Source organism: Lonchura striata, chromosome 21, assembly GCF_046129695.1.
Source record: "Lonchura striata isolate bLonStr1 chromosome 21, bLonStr1.mat, whole genome shotgun sequence".
In the NCBI taxonomy this organism is placed as follows: Eukaryota; Metazoa; Chordata; class Aves; order Passeriformes; family Estrildidae; genus Lonchura; species Lonchura striata.
This window is the reverse complement of record NC_134623.1, coordinates 952,161-965,162: the sequence shown is the minus strand read 5'-3', so window position 1 is coordinate 965,162 and position 13,002 is coordinate 952,161. Positions and strand designations below refer to the sequence as shown.

At 58.7% G+C, this 13,002-nt stretch overlaps 1 long non-coding RNA gene across 1 annotated transcript; it reads left to right on the top strand.

Annotated features, from left to right (window-relative positions):
• Positions 1-4,193: 4,193 nt before the first annotated feature.
• On the top strand, positions 4,194-12,202 carry LOC144247288 (uncharacterized). Its single transcript, XR_013340999.1, has 3 exons — positions 4,194-4,346; positions 10,072-10,148; positions 11,951-12,202. It is a non-coding gene; the product is annotated as an uncharacterized LOC144247288 (long non-coding RNA).
• The last annotated feature ends 800 nt before the right edge of the window (positions 12,203-13,002 follow it).

The following is a 13,002-nucleotide window of genomic DNA, read 5'->3' as shown; positions in this document are numbered from 1 at the left end:
ACCCGAACCGGGATCCGAACCGAGCCCGTGATCCCCAAAATGTCCCGAACCGGGACCCGAACCGGGACCCGAACCGAGCCCGTGGTCCCCAAAATGTCCCGAACCGGGACCGAACCGGGACCCGAACCGGGACCCGAACCGGGACCCGAACCGGGACCCGAACCGAGCCCTTGGTCTCCAGTTCCCATTCCCGGTTCCCATTCCCGTTTTTCCCAGTTCTCCCGGTTCTCCCGGTTCCCATTCCCGGTTCTCCCGTTGCAGGTGGCGGCGGCGCCGTTCCCATTCCCATTTTTCCCGTTTTTCCCGGTTCTCCCGCTGTTCCCGCTGCAGGCGGCGCCGTTCCCGTTCCCATTCCCGTTTCTCCCGTTCCCATTCCCGTTTTTCCCGTTCCCATTCCCGTTTCTCCCGTTTTTCCCGTTCCCATTCCCATTTCTCCCGCTGTTCCCGCTGCAGGCGGCGCCGTTCCCATTCCCGTTTTTCCCGTTCCCATTCCGTTTCTCCCGTTTTTCCCGTTCCCATTCCCGTTTTTCCCGTTCCTGTTCCCATTCCCGTTTTTCCCGTTTTTCCCGTTTTTCCCGTTGTTCCCATTCCCATTTTTCCCATTCCCGTTCCCGTTTCTCCTGTTTTTCCCGTTCCCATTCCCGTTGTTCCCGTTCCCATTCCCGTTGTTCCCGTTCCCATTCCCGTTGTTCCCGTTCCCATTCCCGTTTCTCCCGTTTTTCCCGTTGTTCCCGTTCCCATTCCCGTTGTTCCCGTTCCCATTCCCGTTGTTCCCGTTCCCATTCCCGTTCCCATTCCCGTTTCTCCCGTTTCTCCCGCGCAGGCGGCGCCGTTCCCGCCGGTGGAGGCGCTGCAGGAGCTGAGCCAGGAGCTGCTGCGGGAGCTGAGCTCGGGCGGCGCCGAGCGGCTGCTGCAGCGGGGGCTGCGGCGGCGCCTGCGGCTGCAGCGGCGCCTGCGCGGGGCGCAGGAGCGGGCGCGGGGGCTGGCCCAGGGTGCGTGACCAAAAACCAAAAAATTACCCAAAAAACCCCAAAAAACAGCCCAAAATAACCCCAAAAAAACAGCCCAAAACAGCCCAGAAATACCCCAAAAAACCAGCCCAAAACAGCCCCAAAATACCCCAAAAACCCCAAAAAAACAGCCCAAAACAGCCCCGAAATAACCCAAAATAACCCCAAAAACCAGCCCAAAACAGCCCCGAAATAACCCAAAATAACCCCAAAAAACAGCCCAAAACAGCCCCGAAATAACCCAAAATAACCCCAAAAAACCAGCCCAAAACAGCCCCAAAATAACCCAAAAACCAGCCCAAAACAGCCCCAAAAAACCCCCAAAAAACAGCCCAAAACAGCCCCAAAAAACCCCCAAAAAACAGCCCAAAACAGCCCCAAAATAACCCAAAAACCAGCCCAAAACAGCCCAAAACAGCCCCAAAATACCCCAAAAAACCAGCCCAAAACATCCTCACTGGCGCAGGACCGGGCGCGGGGGCTGGCCCAGGGTGCGTGACCAAAAACACAAAAAATTACCCAAAAAAACCTAAAAAACCAGCCCAAAATAACCCAAAATAACCCAAAAAACCAGCCCAAAACAGCCCCAAAATACCCCAAAATAACCCCAAAAAAACAGCCGAGAAATACCCCAAAAAAACAGCCCAAAACAGCCCAGAAATAACCCAAAAAACCAGCCCAAAACATCCTCATGGGCGCAGGACCAGGCGCGGGGGCTGGCCCAGGGTGCATGACCAAAAACCCAAAAAATTACCCCAAAAACCCCCAAAAAACAGCCCAAAATAACCCAAAATAACCCCAAAAAAACAGCCCAAAACAGCCCAGAAATAACCCAAAAAACAGCCCAAAAAACCAGCCCAAAACAGCCCCAAAATACCCCAAAAAACCCCAAAAAAACAGCCCAAAACAGCCCCAAAATACCCCAAAAAACTGGCCCAAAATACCCAAAAAACCGGCCCAAAACAGCCCCAAAATACCCAAAAAACATCCTCACTGCACCCCCAGTGCTCCCCGGTGTTGCCATCCCGGTGCCCATCCTGGTGCCAATCCCGGTGCCCATCCCGGTTTCCCCGGTGCCCATCCCAGTTTCCCCATCCCGGTTTCCCCAGTGCCCATCCCGGTTTCCCCATCCCGGTTCCCCAATCCCGGTTTCCCCATCCCGGTGCCCATCCCAGTTCCCCAATCCCGGTTTCCCCATCCCGGTGCCCATCCCGGTTTCCCCATCCCGGTGCCCATCCCGGTGCCCATCCCAGTTCCCCAATCCCGGTTTCCCCATCCCGGTGCCCATCCCGGTGCCCATCCCGGTTTCCCCGGTTCCCCAATCCCGGTTTCCCCGGTTTCCCCGGTGCCCATCCCGGTTTCCCCGTTTTCCCCGGTGCCCATCCCGGTTCCCCCGGTGCCCATCCCGGTGCCCATGCCGGTGCCCATCCCGGTGCCCATCCCGGTTTCCCCGGTTCCCCCGGTGCCCATCCCGGTTTCCCCGGTGCCCATCCCGGTTCCCCCAGTTCCCCCGGTGCCCATCCAGGTTCCCCCGGTTCCCCCGGTGCCCATCCCGGTTTCCCCGGTTTCCCCGGTTTCCCCGGTTTCCCCGGTGCCCATCCCGGTGCCCATCCTGGTTCCCCCGGTGCCCATCCCGGTTTCCCCGGTGCCCATGCCGGTGCCCGCAGGCCTGGCGGAGGCCGAGGCCCGGCTCCGTGCCCGGTTGGCGGCGGCCGAGGCGGAGGCGCGGCGGCTCCGGGAGCGGCGGCGGGAGCTGGACACGGAGCTGGAGCGGGCCCGGGGCGCGCTGGGCACGGCGGGGGAGCGCTCCCGATATCCCGGGATTCGGGATCCGGGAATTCCGGGATTCGGGGATTCCGGGATTCGGGGATCCGGGATTCGGGATCCGGGGATTCGGGATTCCGGGATTCGGGATCCGGGGATCCGGGATTCGGGGATCCGGGAATTCCGGGGATTCGGGGATTCGGGATTCGGGGATTCGGGATCCGGGGATCCGGGATTCGGGGATCCGGGGATTCGGGGATTCCGGGATTCGGGGATCCGGGATTCGGGGATTCGAGATTCGGGGATTCGGGGATCCGGGATTTGGGGATTCGGGGATCCGGGATTCGGGATCCGGGGATCCGGGATTCCGGGATTCGGGGATCCGGGGATTCCGGGATTCGGGGATCCGGGATACGGGGATTCCGGGATTCGGGGATTCCGGGATTCGGGGATCCGGGATACGGGGATTCCGGGATTCGGGGATTCGGGGATTCCGGGATTCGGGGATCCGGGATTCGAGATCCGGGGATTCAGGGATTCGGGGATTCAGGGATCCGGGATTCGGGGATCTGGGGATTTGGGGATTCCGGGATTCGGGGATTTGGGGGATTCGGGGATCCGGGATTCGGGGATTTGGGGATCCGGGATTCGGGGATTCCGGGATTTGGGGATTCCGGGATCCGGGCATTTCGGGGATCCGGGATTCGGGGATTCGGGGATCCGGGATACGGGGATTCGGGGATCCGGGATTTGGGGATCCGGGATTTGGGGATTCGGGGATTCCGGGATTCGGGGATTCGGGGGGATTTGGGGGATTTATGGATTCCAGGATTCAGGGGTATTTGGGGGGATTTGGGGCTTTTTTGGGGGGATTCGGGGCTTTTTGGAGGGATTCGGGGGTTTTTTGGGGGTTTTTTGGGGGGATTCGGGGCTTTTTTGGGGGATTTGGGGGATTCGGGGCTTTTTGGGGCAATTTGGGGCTTTTTTGGGGCTTTTCTTGGGGATATTTGGGGCTTTTTTGGGGCTTTTTTGGGGGGATTTGGGGCTTTTTTGGGAGGATTCGGGGCTTTTTTGGGGGGATTTGGGGCTTTTTCGGGGGATTTGGGGCTTTTTTGGGGGGGATTTGGGGCTTTTTTGGGGGGGATTTGGGGATTTTTTGGGAGGATTTGGGGATTTTTGGGGGGGATTTGGGTTTTTTTGGGGGGATTTGGGGTTTTTTTGGGAGGATTTGGGGATTTTTGGGGGGACTCGGGAGGTTTGGGGGAATTTGGGGTTTTTGGGGGGGATTTGGGGTTTTTTTGGGGGGATTTGGGGTTTTTTTATGGGTGGATTTGGGGTTTTTTGGGGGGATTTGGGTTTTTTTTGGGGGGATTTGGGGTTTTTTTATGGGTGGATTTGGGGTTTTTTTGGGGGATTTGGGTTTTTTTGGGGGGATTTGGGTATTTTTTGGGGGATTTGGGGTTTTTTTCCCTTGACCCACCCCACGGCGCTGCGCCGAGCCCTGGAGGAGCTGCAGAACCGCCAGGAGGACGAGGAGGAGGAGGAGGAGGAGCAGAGCCTTCCTCCCGACGTGTGAGTGCCACAAAGACCCCCCAAAAACCACCTGAGACCCCCAAAAACCACCTGAGACCCCCAAAAACCCCCCTGAGACCCCCAAAATCCACCTGAGACCCCCAAAAACCCCCCTGAGACCCCCAAAAACCACCTGAGACCCCCAAAAACCCCCCTGAGACCCCCAAAATCCCCCTGAGACCCCCAAAAACCCCCCTGAGACCCCCAAAAACCCCCTGAGACCCCCAAAAACCCATCTGAGCCCCCCAAAACCCCCCCTGAGACCCCCAAAAACCACCTGAGACCCTCAAAAACCCATCTGAGACCCCCAAAAACCACCTGAGACCCCCAAAAACCCCCTGAGACCCCCAAAAACCACCTGAGACCCCCAAAAAACACCTGAGACCCCCAAAATCCCCCTGAGACCCCCAAGAACCCCCCTGAGACCCCCAAAACCCCCCTGAGACCCCCAAAATCCACCTGAGACCCCCAAAAACCCCCTGAGACCCCCAAAAACCCACCTGAGACCCCCAAAAACCCCCTGAGACCCCCCAAAACCACCTGAGACCCCCAAAATCACCCTGAGACCACCAAAAACCCCATGAGACCCCCAAAACCCACCTGAGCCCCCCAAAATCCACCTGAGACCCCCAAAAACCCACCTGAGACCCCCAAAAACCCCCCTGAGAACCCCAAAAATTCCCCTGAGCCCCCCAAAAACCCCCCTGAGCCCCCCAAAAACCCACCTGAGACCCCCAAAATCACCCTGAGACCCCCAAAACCCCCCTGAGACCCCCAAAATCCCCCCTGAGACCCCCAAAAACCCCCCTGAGACCCCAAAAACCCACCTGAGACACCCAAAAACCCCCTGAGACCCCCAAAAACCCCCCCTGAGACCCCCAAAACCACCTGAGCCCCTCAAAAACACACCTGAGACCCCCAAAAACCACCTGAGACCCCCAAAAACCCCCCTGAGACCCCCAAAAACCCATCTGAGCCCCCCAAAAACCCCCTGAGACCCCCAAAAACCCACCTGAGCCCCCCAAAACCCACCTGAGCACCCCAAAAACCCCCTGAGCCCCCCAAAAACCCCCTGAGACCCCCAAAACCCACCTGAGACCCCCAAAATCCCCCCTGAGACCCCCAAAATCCCCCCTGAGACCCCCAAAAACCCCATGAGACCCCCCAAACCCACCTGAGACCCCCAAAATCACCCTGAGACCCCAAAAACCCCCCTGAGACCCCCTAAACCCCCTGAGACCCCCAAAACCCCCCCTGAGACCCCCAAAAACCACCTGAGCCCCCAAAAACCCATCTGAGACCCCCAAAAACCCCCTGAGACCCCCCAAAACCCCCTGAGACCCCCAAAAACCCCCCTGAGACCCCCAAAATCCACCTGAGACCCCCAAAAACCACCTGAGACCCCCAAAAACCCACCTGAGACCCCCAAAAACCCCCTGAGCCCCCCAAAAACCCCCTGAGACCCCCAAAATCCCCCCTGAGACCCCCAAAACCCACCTGAGACCCCCAAAAAACCACCTGAGACCCCCAAAACCCCCCCTGAGCCCCCAAAATCCACCTGAGCGCCCCAAAAACCCACCTGAGACCCCCAAAAACCCCCCTGAGACCCCCCAAAACCCCCCCTGAGACCCCCAAAATCCACCTGAGCCCCCCAAAAACCCCCCTGAGCACCCCAAAACCCCCCCAAAAACCCCCCTGAGCCCCCCAAAAACCACCTGAGACCCCCAAAACCCCCCTGAGACCCCCGAAAACCCCCCTGAGACCCCCAAAAACCCACCTGAGACCCCCAAAATCCCCCCTGAGACCCCCAAAAACCCCCCTGAGACCCCCAAAACCCCCCTGAGACCCCCGAAAACCCACCTGAGACCCCCAAAAACCCCCTGAGACCCCCCAAAATCCCCCTGAGACCCCCAAAACCCACCTGAGACCCCCAAAAAACCACCTGAGACCCCCAAAACCCACCTGAGCCCCCCAAAAAACCCCCTGAGACCCCCAAAAACCCACCTGAGACCCCCAAAAACCCCCTGAGCCCCCCAAGAAACCCCCTGAGCCCTCCAAAAACCCCCTGAGACCCCCAAAAACCCCCCTGAGACCCCCAAAATCCACCTGAGACCTCCGAAAACCCCCCTGAGACCCCCAAAATCCCCCCTGAGACCCCCAAAAACCACCTGAGACCCCCCAAAACCCCCCTGAGACCCCCAAAAACCCCCCTGAGCCCCCCAAAAACCCACCTGAGACCCCCAAAATCCCCCCTGAGACCCCCCAAAACCCACCTGAGACCCCCAAAAACCCACCTGAGACCCCCAAAAACCCACCTGAGACCCCCAAAACCCACCTGAGCCCCCCAAAAACCATCTGAGCCCCCCAAAACCCACCTGAGACCCCCAAAACCCACCTGAGACCCCCAAAACCCACCTGAGATCCCAAAAACCCCCTGAGACCCCCAAAAACCCACCTGAGACCCCCAAAAACACCCTGAGCCCCCCAAAAACCCACCTGAGACCCCCAAAACCCCCCCTGAGCCCCCCAAAATCCACCTGAGCGCCCCAAAAACCCACCTGAGACCCCCAAAAACCCCCCTGAGACCCCCCAAAACCCCCCCTGAGACCCCCAAAATCCACCTGAGCCCCCCAAAAACCCCCCTGAGCACCCCAAAACCCCCCCAAAAACCCCCCTGAGCCCCCCAAAAACCACCTGAGACCCCCAAAACCCCCCTGAGACCCCCGAAAACCCCCCTGAGACCCCCAAAAACCCACCTGAGACCCCCAAAATCCCCCCTGAGACCCCCAAAAACCCCCCTGAGACCCCCAAAACCCCCCTGAGACCCCCGAAAACCCACCTGAGACCCCCAAAAACCCCCTGAGACCCCCCAAAATCCCCCCTGAGACCCCCAAAACCCACCTGAGACCCCCAAAAAACCACCTGAGACCCCCAAAACCCACCTGAGCCCCCCAAAAAACCCCCTGAGACCCCCAAAAACCCACCTGAGACCCCCAAAAACCCCCTGAGCCCCCCAAGAAACCCCCTGAGCCCTCCAAAAACCCCCTGAGACCCCCAAAAACCCCCCTGAGACCCCCAAAATCCACCTGAGACCTCCGAAAACCCCCCTGAGACCCCCAAAATCCCCCCTGAGACCCCCAAAAACCACCTGAGACCCCCCAAAACCCCCCTGAGACCCCCAAAAACCCCCCTGAGCCCCCCAAAAACCCACCTGAGACCCCCAAAATCCCCCCTGAGACCCCCCAAAACCCACCTGAGACCCCCAAAAACCCACCTGAGACCCCCAAAAACCCACCTGAGACCCCCAAAACCCACCTGAGCCCCCCCAAAAACCATCTGAGCCCCCCAAAACCCACCTGAGACCCCCAAAACCCACCTGAGACCCCCAAAACCCACCTGAGATCCCCAAAAACCCCCTGAGACCCCCAAAAACCCACCTGAGACCCCCAAAAACACCCTGAGCCCCCCAAAAACCCACCTGAGACCCCCCAAAACCCACCTGAGACCCCCAAAAACCCATCTGAGACCCCCAAAAACCCCCCTGAGACCCCCAAAATCCCCCCTGAGACCCCCAAAAACCCATCTGAGACCCCCAAAAACCCACCTGAGACCCCCAAAATCCCCCCCGAGACCCCCAAAAACCCCCTGAGACCCCCCAAAACCCACCTGAGACCCCCAAAAACCCCATGAGACCCCCAAAAACCCCCTGAGACCCCCAAAAACCCCCCTGAGACCCCCAAAAACCCACCTGAGACCCCCAAAAACCACCTGAGACCCCCAAAAACCCCCCTGAGCCCCCCAAAAACCCACCTGAGACCCCCAAAATCCCCCCTGAGACCCCCCAAAACCCACCTGAGACCCCCAAAAACCCACCTGAGACCCCCAAAAACCCACCTGAGACCCCCAAAACCCACCTGAGCCCCCCCAAAAACCATCTGAGCCCCCCAAAACCCACCTGAGACCCCCAAAACCCACCTGAGACCCCCAAAACCCACCTGAGATCCCCAAAAACCCCCTGAGACCCCCAAAAACCCACCTGAGACCCCCAAAAACACCCTGAGCCCCCCAAAAACCCACCTGAGACCCCCCAAAACCCACCTGAGACCCCCAAAAACCCATCTGAGACCCCCAAAAACCCCCCTGAGACCCCCAAAATCCCCCCTGAGACCCCCAAAAACCCATCTGAGACCCCCAAAAACCCACCTGAGACCCTCAAAATCCCCCCTGAGACCCCCAAAAACCCATCTGAGACCCCCAAAAACCCACCTGAGACCCCCAAAACCCCCCTGAGCGCCCCAAAAACCACTTGAGCCCCCCAAAACCCACCTGAGACCCCCAAAAACCCCCTGAGACCCCCAAAACCCACCTGAGACCCCCAAAAACCACCTGAGCCCCCCAAAAACCACCTGAGACCCCCCAAAACCCACCTGAGCCCCCCAAAAACCACCTGAGACCCCCAAAAACCACCTGAGACCCCCAAAAACCCACCTGAGACCCCCAAAACCCACCTGAGACCCCCCAAAAACCCCCCTGAGCCCCCCAAAAACCCCCCTGAGCCCCCCAAAATCCACCTGAGACCCCCAAAACCCCCCTGAGACCCCCCAAAACCCCCCCTGAGCCCCCCAAAATCCACCTGAGACCCCCAAAATCACCCTGAGACCCCAAAATCCACCTGAGACCCCCAAAATCCCACCTGAGACCCCCCCAAAACCCACCTGAGCGCCCCAAAATCCCCCCTGAGACCCCCAAAAACCCACCTGAGACCCCCAAAACCCCCCTGAGACCCCCAAAAACCACCTGAGACCCCCAAAAAACACCTGAGACCCCCAAAATCCCCCCTGAGACCCCCAAAAAACCACCTGAGCCCCCCAAAAAACCCCCTGAGACCCCCAAAAACCCCCTGAGACCCCCAAAAACCACCTGAGACCCCCAAAATCCACCTGAGACCCCCAAAAACCCCCCCTGAGACCCCCAAAATCCCACCTGAGACCCCCAAAAACCCCCTGAGCCCCCCAAAATCCCCCTGAGACCCCCAAAAACCACCTGAGACCCCCAAAACCCCCCTGAGACCCCCCAAAAACCCCCCTGAGACCCCCAAAAACCCCCCTGAGACCCCCAAAAACCCATCTGAGCCCCCCAAAACCCACCTGAGACCCCCAAAATCCACCTGAGACCCCCAAAATCCCCCCTGAGACCCCCAAAAACCCCCTGAGACCCCCAAAATCCACCTGAGACCCCCAAAAACCCACCTGAGACCCCCAAAATCCCCCCTGAGACCCCCAAAATCCACCTGAGCCCCCCAAAAACCACCTGAGACCCCCAAAAACCCCCCTGAGACCCCCAAAATCCACCTGAGACCCCCAAAACCCCCCTGAGCCCCCCCAAAACACCCCTGAGACCCCCAAAACCCCCCCTGAGACCCCCAAAACCCCCCTGAGACCCCCAAAACCCCCCTGAGACCCCCAAAAACCCACCTGAGACTCCCAAAATCCACCTGAGACCCCCCAAAACCCCCCTGAGCCCCCCAAAAACACCCCTGAGACCCCCAAAAACCCCCCTGAGACCCCCAAAACCCCCCTGAGACCCCCAAAAACCACCTGAGACCCCCAAAAACCCCCTGAGACCCCCAAAAACCACCTGAGACCCCCAAAAACACACCTGAGCCCCCCAAAAACCCACCTGAGACCCCCAAAAACCCCCTGAGCCCCCCAAAATCCCACCCCAGGTACGTGGCTCAGCTCTACTACGAGATCAGCCGGATCGACTGGGACTGCAGCGCCGAGCCCGGGCGGGTCCGAGGGGGTGAGACCCCAAAAACCCCCAAAATCCCCCCAAAAAAATCCCAATTCCACCCAAAAAACCCATATCCCCCCGAAAAAGACCCAAAATCCCCCCAAAAAAGCCCCGAATGCCCCCAAAAAATCCTCGAATCCCCTAAAAAAGCCCCAAATCCCCCCAAAAAAGCCCCAAATCCCCCCAAACCTCCCAAATCCCCCCAAAAAACACCCCAAATCCCCCCAAAAAATCCCCAAATCCCCCGCAAAAACACCCAATTCCCCACCAAAAAAACCCAAATCACCCAAAAAAGCCCCGAATCCCCCCAAAAAATCCTCGAATCCCCTAAAAAAGCCCCAAATCCTCCCAAAAAATCCCAAAATCCCCCCAAAAAAGCCCCAAATCCCCCCAAAAAATCCCAAAATCCCCCCAAAAAAGCCCCAAATCCCCCCAAAAAACACCCCAAATCCCCTCGAAAAATCCCCAAATCCCCCCCCAAAAACTCCAAATCCCCCCAAAATCCCCGAATCTCCCCAAAATCCCGCCAAAATCCCCCTGAAAAATCCCAAAATCCCCCCAAAAAAGCCCCGAATCCCCCCAAAAAAGCCCCAAATTCCCCCAAAAAAACCCAAAATCCCCCCAAAAAGCCCCAAAATCCCCCCAAAAAATCCCCAAATCCCCCCGAAAAATCCCCAAACCCCCCCCCAAAAACCCCAAATCCCCCAAAAATCCCTGAATCTCCCCAAAAAACCCCCCAAAATCCCCTCAAAAAATCCCAAAATCCCCCCAAAAAAGCCCCAAATCCCCCCCCAAACACCCCAAATCCCCCCCCAAAATCCCCAAATCCCCCAAAAATCCCCAAATCCCCCCAAAAAACCCCCAAAATCTCCCCAAAAAATCCCCAAACCCCCCCCCAAAATCACCAAATCCCCCCAAAAATCCCCGAATCTCCCCAAAACCCCCCAAAATCCCCCCAAAAAACACCCCAAACCCCTCCCCAAAAACCCCAAATCCCCCCAAAAAACACCCCAAATCCCCCCAAAAACCCCAAATCCCCCCGAAAAATCCCCAAATCCCCCCCCAAAATCCCCAAATCCCCCAAAAAATCCCAAAATCCCCCCAAAAAATCCCCAAACCCCCCCCCCAAAATCCCCAAATCCCCCCAAAATCCCCGAATCTCCCCAAAACCCCCCAAAATCCCCCCAAAAAATCCCCAAATCCCCCCAAAAAACACCCCAAATCCCCCCAAAATATCCCCAAACCCCCCCCCCAAAATCCCCAAATCCCCCAAAAATCCCCGAATCTCCCCAAAAAATCCCAAAATCCCCCCAAAAAAACCCAAACCCCCCCCAAAAAGCCCCAAAATCCCCAAGAAAAGCCCCAAATCCCCCCAAAAAATCCCCAAATCCCCCCCCAAACACCCAAAATCCCCCCAAAAAATCCCCAAACCCCCCCCCAAAAACCCCAAATCCCCCAAAAAATCCCCGAATCTCCCCAAAACCCCCCAAAATCCCCCCAAAAAATCCCAAAATCCCCCCAAAAACCCCCCAAATCCCCCAAAAAACACCCCAAATCCCCCCAAAAACCCCAAATCCCCCAAAAATCCCCGAATCTCCCCAAAATCCCCCCAAAAATCCCAAAATCCCCCAAAAACCCCCCAAATCCCCCCAAAAAATCCCCAAACCCCCCCCAAAAACCCCAAATCCCCCCGAAAAATCCCCAAATCCCCCCCAAAAACCCCAAATCCCCCCGAAAAATCCCCAAATCCCCCCAAAATCCCCAAATCCCCCCAAATCCCCCCCAAAATCCCCGCCGGGACCCCTCCCCAGTTCACCACGGCCCCGAGGTCGCCGTGCCCCTGGAGCTGGAGCCGGCGCAGCACTCGGCGATTTTCGTCAGCGATTTCCTCTGGGGGCTGGTGCCCACCGAGTGGAGACCCCGGAGACCCCCGGTGCCCCCCGCCGACCCCCCGGCACCGTGACCGACCCCTCCCCACCGGGACCCCCTCCCCAAATAAACCCCAAATCCCGCCGGGTTCGTTCCTTCCCGGGATGGTCAAAATCCGGGAAGGGAAAACAGAATTTCTGTGAATTTGGGGGGTTTTTTTTTTGGGGGGGTTTTTTTTTTGGGGGGTTTTTTGGGGAGGGGTCTCGCTGTTATGACCCCTCCTCAATTTGCCCCTCAAGCTGTTGTTGGTGGGGGATGGGTTTGGAAGGGGAAAATTCAGAATTTGGGAATTTGGACGCTCGCAAAGTCCTGGAAACAAACCCCGAGGGGTCCCAAAACCCACACCCAGAAATGCCCCCGTGGGACCCCCAGAAACACCCCATGGGACCCCCAGAATCACCCCCATGGGACCCCCAGAAACGCCCCCATGGGACCCCCACCCACCCCCAGAAACGCCCCCATGGGACCCCCAGAAATGTCCCCGTGGGACCCCCAGAAACGCCCCCGTGGGACCCCCAGAAATGCCCCCGTGGGACCCCCAGAAATGCCCCCATGGGACCCCAAACCCACCCCCAGAAACACCCCCATGGGACCCCCAGAAACGCCCCCATGGGACCCCCAGAAATGCCCCCGTGGGACCCCCAGAAATGCCCCCGTGGGACCCCAAACCCAGCCCCAGAATCACCCCCATGGGACCCCCAGAAACGCCCCCATGGGACCCCCAGAATCACCCCATGGGACCCCCAGAAATGCCCCCATGGGACCCCCAGAAACGCCCCCATGGGACCCCCAAAAATGCCCCCATGGGACCCCCAGAAATGCCCCCATGGGACCCCCAAAAATGCCCCCGTGGGACCCCAAACCCACCCCCAGAAATGCCCCCATGGGACCCCCAGAAACACCCCCGTGGGACCCCCAGAAATGCCCCCATGAG